Genomic DNA, 12,864 nt, shown 5'->3' with positions numbered 1-12,864 from the left:
CAACTCCCGGCTGCTCCTCTTCCAATCCAGCTCTCTGCTGGTGGCCTGGGAAAGCAGTAGAAGATGGCCCAAGTCCTTGGGCCCCTGCACCTGCATGGGAGACCCGGAAGAAGCTCCTGGCTCCTGGCTTCGGATCAGCCCAGCTTCAGCTGTTGCGGCCATCTGGGGAGTGAACGAGCAGATGGAAGAACTTTCTCTGTCTCTCCCTCTCTCTGTAACTCTGACTTTCAAATAAAGAAATAAATATTTAATATTTTTTAAAAATTTATGTATTTATTAGAGAGGTAGAGTTACAGAGAGAGGGAGAGACAAAGGCTCTGCTGCTTCACTTTCAATCCAGCTGGTTCACTCTCTGAATGGCCACTAGGGCTGGGACAGGCTGAAGCCAGGAACTAGGATCACCATCCAAGTCTCCCTTTTGGATGGCAAGGCCCAAACACTTGAGCAGTTCTCCATTGCTTTCCCAGGCACATTAGCAGGGAACAGATCTGAAGTGGAACAGCCAGAACTCTAACTGTTGCTTCAACATGGGACGCCAGCGACATAAGCAGTGGCTTAACTGGTTAAGAATTCCCTCCTGTGGGAATTCTGACTGTTGTTTTTGGTCATGTTCATGTTAGTAGGAGAGACTTTCCCAAAGATTTGGTTCACTGTGCTGATACATGTTAGTGTTAGCCTCCTGTTTACAGCAGTGCTTCCTAGCAGTATTTAGACAAGCAAACTACTGTGAGAAGTTCCCATCAGAAAGTAGCACTTTCTCTTACATTAGCTAAGTTTTCTAACTGTTTGGCCAAATCATGGAAAATAATATTTTCTCCACTAGTTATAATTAACATTTGTACATTTGCTGTAATCTCCTCCATGTTCATCTATTCTCCTCTATTTCAGGAAGTAAAGCTTTTATCCAGCATTGTAAGTAAAAAAAAAAAAAAAAAAAGGAGAAGAAGAAGAAGAGGAGCAGCCAGGACTCAAACCAGTGCCCATATGGGATGCCGAAACTGCAGGCAGAGGCTTTACCTGCTATGCCACTGCACCAGCTCCATGAATCCATTTTAAAAAAAAATTCCCAAAGGAAGTAACTTTAGCATATTCCTAATTACAATGCCTAATTAGTTAATGGTTGATTTTTAAAAATATTTATTTATTTATTTCTTGGGGGTCAGAAAGAGGGAGAGACCTTTTACCCATGGGTTTACTTCCCAAATGGCCACAATGGACCAGGGTTGGGTCAGGCTGAAGTCAAGAGCCAAGAACTCCATCCTGGTCTCCCGAATGGGTGGCAGCTCCCCAGGCAGGGACCCAGGAACATTAGCAGGGAGCTGGATCTGAAGTGGAGCAGCCAGGACTCAAAGCAGCTTTACCTGCTGGGTGCCACAAGCACCCCTGACAGGCTGGTTTGACATACAGCAAGTGATAGCAGTGTAGACTCAAGAAAGAATTCTCTTCTTTTTGGCCTTTGGGAAATAATTATGGCTAAATCAAGGTGTGGCTTTCTCTCTCCTCCAGGTAGAAATGCAAGTGCTTTGATAGGAAATTAAGCCAGATGGCTTCTTCCCATAGGCTAGTCCCCAACACAGTGAGGCCAGGCCTGCACCTGACTTGAGCGAGGGACGCCAAGTGCACAGAGAGACAAGCGCGCCCTACGTGACCTTTTCCTGTGACCCTGGATTCCCATCTTGTCTTTCAGTGTAACATGGTGCCAAGCCAAAGACACTACCAAGAAAAACATGACTTCTATTGACAGAAAGTCCTAGAAATATTGGAAAATTTTAAATTCGAAGAGTAGGCCTTTAGCATAGCAGTTTAGACACTCACACCCTGTGCCCTGGAGGACCTGGGTTTTCTTCCTGGCTCCACCTTCCTGCTGATGCAGACCTGGAAGGCAGCAGGTGATGGCTGAAGTACCTGGGTGCTTCCACTTACAGAGGAGACTCAGACGGAGTGATGGGCTCGTAGAGGGATTCACAGAGCTGAGACAGCGAGGCCAGGAAACAGTCGTAATTTATTATGCCAGCATAAGGCTCAGTTGGATTCATAGCCAAAAAGTCTGAGCCCCAAACAAAGAAGGGTGTTTTCTTATATGTGGTTTTAGCGTCTTTGTCTCCCTTATATGGCTACCTGCATACATTGTACACTATCTGGCACAAGCAGTCACATGCAAGCAGGTAAGACCATATTCCATTCTTGGGATAAGTTTTCTTCTCTCTCTCTTTTTTTTCTTTTTCTTTTGGGAAGGCCTCCACCACAGGCTCTGACTTTGCTGCCAGTCAAGAACCATTTTGGGCATCTGGGGAGGAAACCAGCTGATGGAAGCGCTCTCTCTCTCTCTCTCTCTCTCTCTCTCTCTCATGTGTGTGTGTGTGTGTTTCTGCCTCTCAAATAAGCTTTTAAAAATCTAAAGATATAAAAACCAAGAAGGAAGGAAAAAAGGGAATGGGGCAGGGGCAGGGGAGGAAAGGAAAGAGCCCTCGGCAAGTGCAGGAGACAAGAGGGTGCGCATTAAATGCACCATCTGCAAACTCCTTTGGGCAAAGTCTGGAAAACCTCCATCTCTGCCGGGATTGCAAGTTTGTTTTCTTCACGGATTGGCACAAATGGCACACAGGCCATGCTATTCCCATGTTCAAGCCTTCCAGTTTCAGTTACTGATATGTTTAGACACCTGAGGTCAAGGTACACTTTTACACACCCATCATGCTTCTGTCACCTCTTCTGGGGGAAGAAGCTCTTTCAGGAAGTGGTTACACGTCTGAGAAGTGTGAAGAAAGAGACAGGTACACCTGCTCCCTGGACCCCGCCATCCTGGGGAATAGAGAGGCAAGAACACCTGAGTGCCATGGCTGTGCCAGTCATGTAGTTCGTAGTCATGTAGACCCTCGGGAAGCATCCTCCAGAGCCCCTGGCCGCCAGACCCTCCACCTGGCTCCCTCCTAAACCCCTAAGGGATTGGGAGGAAGAAGACTGGGCTGCAGAAGTGACTGAGACTCTATACTTGACCAAACTTTTTTTAAAGATTTATTTATTTATTTGAAACTCAGAGTTACAGAGAGAAAGAGAGGGAGAGACAGAGAGAGATCTTTCATTCGCTGGTTCAATCCCCAGGTGGCAGCAATGGCTAGAGCTAGACTGGTCTGAAGCCAGGACCAGGAGCTTCTTCCGCGTCTCCCATGTGGGTGCAGGGGCCCAAGGACTTGGGCCATCCTCTACTGCTTTCCCCAGGGGCATTAGCAGGGAGAAGGATTGGAAGTGGAACAGCTGGGACTTGAACCAGAGCCCAAATGGATGCCAGTGTTGTCGGCAACAGCTTTACCCACTACACCATAGCTCCAGCCCCTTGACCAACCTTTAGTCAGGTCCCTGAAACTTCTCCTGGACCCATCCATGTACATCTAAAATCCAGCTCTGGCAAAGAGCCCTGCTGAGTCAGCATGGCCAGAAGCCCTGACGCTCAGCTTCTGTTCACCCTGGAGGTCTGCTCAGATTCTGCTCCCTCCACATGGCCTGGTGATGTCTGATCGCTCTGGGCTGCCTGCAGGAAGGATCTGTCAGGTAGGTCTCTGCAGAACCCCCAGCCCCTGTCCTAGTCCTGCTGTGTTTAGCACCGAGCCCCATCTCTGTGCTCCTGCAAAGCTATCTGTTGCATGGTCCCTGTTCCCGTGTCGGTGGTGCTGAATAAAGTATGCCTTATTGTGCTTTCATAACTGTCATTGAATAAGTTTTCCTTCTGTTTTTTTAAGAATTTACTCATTTATTTAGTTGAAAGGGAGAGTGAGAGGGGGAGGTGGGGAGAGAGAGAGAGAGAGGTCTTCCCTCTCTGGTTCACTCCCCAAATACCTGCAACAGACAGCCAGGAATCAGAACTCCATCCAGGTCTCCCATGTGGGTGGCAGGGGCCCAAGTACTTGGACCATCCTCCGCTGCTTTCCTAAGTGTGTTAGCAGGGACCTGGATTGGAAGTGGAGCAGTTGGATCTCTAATCGGATGCTCTGACACCAGTTAGCAGCTCGCAAGCCGCAACTTAACTCTCTTGGGAGTTTTGGCCAACTGGGCCTGGGGAAGGTTCCTGGTTAGCTATGGGGAATGGAGTTGCAATGTCATGTGTGGTCACTGCAGGAGACCCACACCTCAAAGATAAGGGAAGCCACGACTGGGCCAGGCCACACAGGCTGCAGAGAGGAGCAGAGACCAGGAACTCCGTTGCTGCAGAGGACGGAAGCCTCTGGTTTTCCAGAGCAAGGTGACCACCTGCCATGTTATTTCTTAGAGGCCAGAGGGAGTGCCTGTTGTATCCTTAGATAAACCATCTTGTACTTAATATTAACTTTAATGGGCTTTTGTTCATGGTGTAAAAAATATACATGTGCCCAAGCAAATCTAGGATAGAATCTGATTTTCTATGATGTAATTCCCAATCAGCTGGGAAGAAATTAACTCTTGATTTTTAATTTTTAATTTTTTTAAGATTTATTTATCTGGGCCGGCGCTGTGGCTTAACAGGCTAATCCTCAGCCTTGCGGCGCCGGCACACCGGGTTCTAGTCCCGGTCGGGGCACCGGATTCTATCCCGGTTGCCCCTCTTCCAGGCCAGCTCTCTGCTATAGCCCGGGAAGGCAGTGGAGGATGGCCCAAGTGCTTGGGCCCTGCACCTGCATGGGAGACCAGGAAGAAGTACCTGGCTCCTGCCTTCGGATCAGTGCGGTGTGCCGGCCGCAGCGCACCAACCGCGGCGGCCATTGGAGGGTGAACCAATGGCAAAAGGAAGACCTTTCTCTTTGTCTCTCTCTCTCACTGTCCACTCTGCCTGTCAAAAAAAAAAAAGATTTATTTATCTGAAAGGCAGAATTAGAGAGAGAGAGAGAGAGAAGGGAAGGGAAGAGACAGAAAATCCTCCATCCACTGGTTCATTCCCCAGATGACTCCAATGGCTGGGGCTGCTTCAGGTCGAAGTCAGAGCGCTGGAACTCCATCTGGGTCTCCAACATGGGCACAGGAGCCCACGTCCTTGGGCCGTCTGCAGCTGCTTCCCCAGTCACTTTAGCAGGGAGCTGGATTAAGAGCAGCCGGGACTGGAACTGGCGCACTTATGGGATGCTGGTGTTGCAGGCGGCAGCTTAATGTTCTGAGCCACAACACTGGCTCCCAAAGAAAAAAAATGTGATCACAAATGTTAATGGGATGAAGACTTGTTCTGGAACACCTGTCACGCACCCTGTAGTCAGGCAAGCCCAAGGTGCTCTTAACTCAGACTTCCTCTTCTGATTGTACCTGGTTGTGGTCATCTAATCACCTGGGTCGTCTCTGTAAAATGTCCCTGCCCATAATACATTGCTCTACTCTTCTGGAAGACTCTGCCTCGGATGTCAGGTTGTAGCAGATCTCACACTTGGCTTTAACAAGGACGAGCCATCCTGCTCTGAGGAAGTGGTTGTCAGCATGCAGTCCTCAGCAGTAGTCTACCCTGGGAACTCACTAGAAATGCAGATTCTTCGGGGCCAGTGCTATGCCACAGTGGATAAAGCTGCCACCTGCAACACCAGCATCCCACATGGGCACCCATTCAAGCCCTGGCTGCACCACTTCCAATCCAGCTCTCTGCTAAGGCCTGGGAAAGCAGCAGAAGATGGCCCAAGTGCTTGGGCCCCTGTTTGGAAGACCTGGAAGAAGCTCCAGGCTCCTTGCTTCAGATTGGCCCAGCTCCGGCCATTGTGGCCATTTGGATGAACCTCCATCTCTCTGCTTCTGCCTCTGCCTCCCTATAACTCTGCCTTTTGAATAAATAAATAAATAAATAAATAAATCTTTTTTTTAAAAAAAATGCAGGTTCTCACATCCCAGTGATGGGGGCTAGGCAGAGAATCCATGAAGGACAAGGCGCTAAAGACTGCCAACAGCTAAGTCGTGTGCACCGCCCATCACTTTCCCTGCTGATTCTAAGCCTCAATTTCCATCATGCACCAGATACCAAGGACTCCTTCCTGGAGGTCATCATGTGTGCCGCAGTCCTATCCAAACCCTGCCCCGAGCACCACCTCACCCCTCCGAAAAAGCAAGCCTCAGCCAGGGTGGGGCTGTTCTCCATCACGAGGTTGGCCTCACTCATGTCTTGAGTGGGCACTATCCAGTTCCAGTCCTGGCTGCTCCTAATCCAGCTCCCTGCTAATGTGACTGGGAAAGCAGCTGAAGATGGCCTGAGTATGTGGGCCCCTGCGCCCATGTGGGAGACCCACATGGAGTGTTATTGCCTTCAATAAATCCAATCCTGCTCTTCTATTCTCTATCTCTGCCTGCTGGTTGTATTACGTGGGAAGCCAAGAACCTAAGTCTAGCTGGGGTTCTCAGTTGACACAACAGAATTCTGGGGCCATTATCCTTGCAACACCAGCCCAGACTTACGGGGGAAACTCTGGAGGCAGGATCGAGCAATCTGAGCTGCAGGCGAGGCTGACACATCTCAACCCAGGAGCTCGAGTCCCGAGGACTCGGGCTCATAAAGTTGCTGACACCTTAAAGGACCAATCTTGGGCTGGGCTGTATGGGAATGAAGGGAACGCATGTGCAATAGTTTTCAATATTTTTCTTGGCCCCAAGTGGCCTCATTCCAAGAAATGAATTACCCGCAGTGAGAGGCGATTAGACAGTGACCCAGAGAAAAGTCCACCTACTGTTTACGTGGTAGATTGGGACTTTTTTTTGGGGGGGGGTGGAATATGAGCAATGCAGCTCCCCTTGGCCCTACATTAACCCCAAGCTGTTGCCCGGCCCTGGCTGCCCCTTCAGCAGGAGGTTAATGAGGAGGTTAATTGAGCTCTCCTCACAGGGAACAGGCCCAAGCAAGTCAGCGTGAGTCAGAGCCGCTGGCAGTTGTTAGCCACGCCCATCACCCACAGGCACATTTAGCTCAGAGACAATGTCATGTCTGCAGACAGGAGGCCTCTAGACTTGGCAGCTGGCAAGAGCTGGCATTGCCTCTGTAGAATGAGAGGCAGGGAAGGAACCCTAGTGGTTGGGTGAACACAACTTTGGAAAACACAGACATGGTTGCTTTTCTTTCTAGATCAATCCTCAGTAGCTCCTCCCACCATCATCGGGGAAAACTTGTTTCCCTTTCCTTTATGCCCGACCACAGCAGCATCCATCTCCCATGGCATAGCCTGGTTCTGCTGCCCCTGAATGGGGGTCGGCCTCCAGGTCGGTGGTCTTTGTATTAGTCCATTTCATCTTACTGTAATGAAATACTTGGGGCTGGGTATCTTTATCAAGAAAACGGGTTTATTTAACTCACAGTTTGGGAGGTTTAAGAGCACATATCTGGTGATCACCATCTGGCTGGCAGAGTCCCAGGGTGTGGGAGTGCATCCTACGGCGAGAGACAGGGAGCTGTTGTGTGTGTCCTCTGGCCGTCCCCTCTTCATACGGGGCCACCAGGATTCAATCTTGGGGGCTCCACACTGATGATCTCATCTTTTCCTAGTCACTCACTGTGGGCTAGATTGGGCCAAGATTAATATCCCAGGCTCTTGCCATTTACTTAGAGAAGAATTCCAAGTATAGGCACAAACATGGCGTGCAGCATGGTAAGGTTTATTTACAAAGTGAGAAGAAAGCACAGGCACGTGAGGGTTTCATTTAGGGAAAGTGGGCCAGGAAAGGTATAAAGGGCAATTTCATACTCTGCTCTGCTCACCTTGGGTCTAGGAGGCGGAGAGAGAGGAAGGAGAGCCCCCTCCCTTTCACCAGGCTTTTTATTCACTTCAGAAAGGGGGGTGGTTATGTTAGGTAGGACGTCAGCTATGAGCTTATGTGTGTGTAACAGGCCATGTGTCCAGCATATGCATCTGCATCTCAAAGTCATCCTGACAATGTTTCAGGGGCAGCCCGGTATTCGCATCCTGCCCTGCCCCCTTCTACCTGATAACCTGCCAGGTGGGGATCCCCGCCCCTTCTGCCTGACAAATCTTCCACAATCTCCCAGATGCAGCTCAGTATCTGCATTTCAAATACCCTGCACCTGATCCCCATTCTCTAGGGGGTCCTGCTCGCCCTTCCTCCTGCCTGATACCTTCAAGGGAAAACTCAGAGAGGAGCTTCTTTTTTTTTTTTTTGCGGTAGGCGCGCTGTTGCCGGCGCACCACGCTGTTCCGATGGCAGGAGCCAGGTGCTTATCCTGGTCTCCCATGGGGTGCAGGGCCCAAGCACTTGAGCCATCCTCCACTGCACTCCCTGGCCACAGCAGAGAGCTGGCCTGGAAGAGGGGCAACCGGGACAGGATCGGTGCCCCGACCGGGACTAGAACCCAGACGGCGCCGGCCTAGAGAGGAGCTTCTTAACATTTGCATCCATAAAGTCCTTTGTTTCTGGAGGAAATGTACCTTCAAGGGAAAACTCAGAAGTTTTTCTATTTACATCCAAAAAGCCCTTTGTTCCAAGAGGAGCAGAGGTGGGGAAGCAAGATCCATCTCCTTAAAAACCCCTGGCCTCAACCAGACTTCGGCTCAGCCCTCTGCCTCTTTGCTGAGCCACCCGCCTGGCCTGGTCAGGTGTACTCTACTCAACCATGTAACCTCACTCCCCTCCCCGCCAGTCCGAGCGACTGGGCACTCTCAGGTCCTGTCTGGAGAGGTGCCCATCCTTCCTTACAGATGTCCCTATCCTAATAAACTTTGCTATTTTACCTCCCACTACTCTCTGTCTCATGCCTGAATTCTTTCATGCGCGAAGACAAGAACCCTCCAGTTCTCCGGTAACAGTTACATCATGCTACCCCAGGTCCCAGGTAAGGGCAGGTGCATCATGGGAGGGGTCATCTGGTTGATGATAGGATTACATGGGGGTGGGGTAGGTGTGGCCTCCAGCTCATGAACTTAATCTATCTGATTTTTCCCACGTCTGTTCCCACCTCTGGACACCATAGTTGATTAAGTTTCTACCCTCTTGATGTCTCACCATAAAAATGAAATCTCAACAAAGAAGCCCTTAGGGGGCACATCCACACCACTGGGTTTGGCAAAGTGGCTTTTCTGAATGAAGGAGCCTTCACCAGAACTGGTGTGGATGCTTGGGTGGCAAATGGAGACCTGAGACCCATTCAATGAGACCTCGCTGAGGACACAGATCAGTGCTAGGCAAACACATTTTCAGTGGTGACTTCGGGTCAGTTAAGATTCCCTTTCAGTGTAAGAAGCCTCCAATGGCTTTCGGGGCTAATGGAAACGGTCGCACCGTCTTCCAGGAAGGCGGAGCGCGACTCAGGAAGACTCGGGGAAGAGTCTTGAGAATTCAGGCTGCATTTGGTCAACCTTGCCTTGCCTTGGGGCTGGTGAGGAGTGTACCTTGGCGGCCTCTGGGCGCAAAGGTTTGCTAAGGAAATGAGGAGAGTCCACAAGTCCCGGCCACTGTTTGCTTAGCTGAGCAGGCAACAGCACCATTCTGGGACTTGGACATTTCCATATAAACAGTGCGATTACAGGGATAGCAGGAGCCGGTGCTTGATATGCTAATGACACATCTGAGGCTGTTCCGGAAAGAGAATTTAGAACTGCGGAGAATTGAAACCCAGTGAGGTTGAGTGACATGCCCAAAGGTCTCACTGCTAATGAGTGGGGAATTTGCTGTGTGTTGTAAGTCTGCAGAGTCTTACGTCCAATATCTCCTTTAGTTCTCTCAATGATTCTCGGGTGAGAATTTTATTACCATCATCACTGTGCCCATGGTGGAGAAGAGTGAGCCACCCGGAGCAAGCTAGGCTGCAGTTTGCCCAGAGAGTGTGAGTGAGTGGAGAGACACTGAGGCCCACTGAGAGTTAGGCTGAGGTCCATCTGGTCCTAAAGAAGGGCATTTGGAGGTCATTCCTGGCTTACAGCGACAGAGCTAAGACTGCTTGAACCAATCCTTAGGTTGGCAACCTGCTGTTGAGTTCCCACTGTTATTCCACATGAATGGCTGCATTTCTTAAATTAGGGAAAAAAGGGCTGGTGCTGTGGTGTAGCGGGTAAAGCCACTGCCTGCAGTGCCGACATCCCATGTGGGGGCTGGTTCAAGTCCTGGCTGCTCCACTTCTAATCCAGCTCTCTGCTGTGGCCTGGGAAAGCAGTAGAAGATGGCCCAAGTCCTTGGGTCCCTGCACCCACGTGGGAGACAGGAAAAAGCTCCTGGCTCCTGGCTTTGAATGGGCTCAACTCCAGCCGTTGTGGCCAACTGGGGAGTGAACCAGCGGATGGAAGACCTCTCTCTCTGTCTCTGCCTCTCCTTCTCTCTCTGTGTGTGAGGCCAGAGCCATGCCATGACAGGCTTCTCACAAGACAAAAAAACTGGCTAGGCCCAGGATGCCCCTGGTGTGAGAAGATGAAACCTGACACTGGGCAGTCTTTGGTCCAGTCCGCAGGACCAGGTGGAGGCAACCAATAAGGTGGGCCACCCTTGGTCCTGCAGGCCAGGGGAAGGAAGGAATGAGGACATAATACTTGTTTGCCTGGGAACTATAAAAACCCCGAGAACAAAGAGAAGGGGGTCTTGGTCTCCCAGCACTGTGTTGCATGGGAGGCTGGGGCCCCAGCATGCTGGACCTACAAATAAAGTCCCTTTGTTCTTTGCATTATGGTGAGTCTCGCTGGTTCTTTCTATCTGGACAATCCGGAACACAACATGTGTAACTCTGACTTTAAAATAAATAAATAAAAATGTTTAAAAATTAGAAAAAAAAAATTAGGCATTCTGTGGATTCCAGTTAGCTCCTAGTTAGTCCTCAACCAAGTTTACCATTACTCACAAGTTGTCTAAATAGCAGCAAAGGTTGGATCAAGAGAAAAAAAAATAAGAAGAAATTCATGTATTTTTCTCCATTTCCCCCTCATTTAAGATTTTCAATGTTTCTTATAGCGATTGAGATGGTGCGGTCTCTGTCCTTAATTTAAAAATTTTAAAAAGGTGGTGGGGAACAAATCAGGTTGATATTTCTACTTTCACACACACACAAAATTAAGCAAAATACACACATTTTCCCTTTATTCAAGAAATTTCTCAAATCGGCAGTGCAGCTCTGAGACTTATCCATTGTGTTCTGGCTGGGTGTGGAGGATCAGCACAGCAATTCAGCGTCATCGTAGATCCCCCTCAGGGCTTCTGAGAGCTTGGGTGGGCATGCAGGGTGGATCCGAGGCTCACAGACAGAGGAAAGAAGAGTCTGGCAACTCTCCCTGCTCCTTCATGTGCGACACCTGCCATGGGAGGCAGGGAGAGAAAAAGGCACCCAAGCAAGTGATGTTGGTTCTGAAGCCTCATGCTGCCTGGTGGTGTGACTTTGTATCTGCTATTATTACAGTCAGGGGCCTCCTAAACACTTTCCTAAGCCCACATTTGATCCAATCACACTGGATACCCAAAGCACTGAGACTGAGATACAGTCTTGAAGGCAGGGATCAAGGTCATGGCTATTTGCTCTATAGTTGTGACAGTTAGATGGGCTAATTGGTAGTGAGGACAGGTCCTGGTTGGACTGAGAAAAGAGGGAGTTCCTTTAAAAGTAAAAGATGCAGGCTTCTCCCCAGAAGCTGCCTTTAGTAAGACAAAAGTGCCGGTGCCACCCTGCTGAGGTTCTAGTTTTATCATGAGAATAGAAAGAAGTTACCTATCCCATCCTGATGGCTTTTTTGTCGTATCCTGAGCAAGGCTAGACTAAGCCGCTGTCTGCTGGGTGTTGTTCCCGCCCTTTGGTTGTTCCCTGAATTGTGCTTTAAGGCTCCACTTCAACCTGTTTCTCTCGTGTCCTCCTCTCTTGGAGTTCCCTCTCCTGGCTGCTTTGGTAGGAAGCTTCCGGCTTCAACAAATCCTACTTGCTCAACATCTTGTCCGTGTGGAAATTCTTCTTCTATGTGAGAACCAAGGCTGCCTTTCTTTGTTGTCATTGTCCCCTTAATAATAGCACCAAAGCACAACCAAAGAGCATCCTTGGCCAACTTGAAAGACAGAGTTACAGAGAGAGGTGGAGACAGAGAGAGAGGTCTTCCATCCACTGGTTCACTCCCCAGATGGCCACAATGATCACACCTGCGCCAATCTGAAGCCAGGAGCCAGGAGCCAGGACCTTCTTCCAGGTCTCTCACACAGGTGCAGGGGCCCAAGGACTTGGGCCATCTTCTACAGGCCATAGCAGAGAGCTGGATCAGAAGTGGAGCATCCAGGACTCAAACCAGTGCCCATATGGGATGCCGGCGCTTCAGGTCAGGGCGTTAACCCACTGCGCCACAGGGCCAGCTTTTTACTTCCTGATGCAGCCCAAAGGGACACCGGTGCAAACACAGTGTTGCTTCTTGGAGGTTGAGAAATCCCAAGGGAGAGCCCTCACACCTGCAGGGTCTTTGCTTCCCCAAGTCTCCAAGAATCTGTGTTTGCCTTTACTCCTCTCAAACCATTCTCCTAGGCCTGAATTTAAACTTCTGGAGGGATCCAGAGACAATTAATCAATTCAGAAGCTGAAGGCCAGGGCCAGCATTGTGGTGTAGCAGGTAAAACTGCTGCCTGCAATGCAAGCCTCCCAGATGAGCACCGTTTTATGTCCCAGCTGCTCCATTTCCCATCCAGCTCCCAGCAAATGGCCTGGGAAAAGCAATGGAAGGTGGCCCAGGTACTTGGGTCCCTGCTACCCACGTAGGCTCCTACATGGGTGGCGGGGACCCAACTATTTGGGCCATCACCTGCCTCCCAGGGTGTGCATTAGCAGGAAGTTGAAATCAGGAGGGGAGCCAGGACTCAAATCCAGGTACTCCAATATGGGGCAGAAGTCTGGCAAACATGTCAAAGCTTTGCAAGGGAAGACTCCCCCTTTCATGGAAGAAGGTATCTTCAAATCACCTGGAATCTTGTATTGCA

Source organism: Lepus europaeus, chromosome 9, assembly GCF_033115175.1.
Source record: "Lepus europaeus isolate LE1 chromosome 9, mLepTim1.pri, whole genome shotgun sequence".
Classification (NCBI taxonomy): domain Eukaryota; kingdom Metazoa; phylum Chordata; class Mammalia; order Lagomorpha; family Leporidae; genus Lepus; species Lepus europaeus.
The sequence above is the reverse complement of the archived record's forward strand: the minus strand, read 5'-3'. Positions refer to the sequence as shown.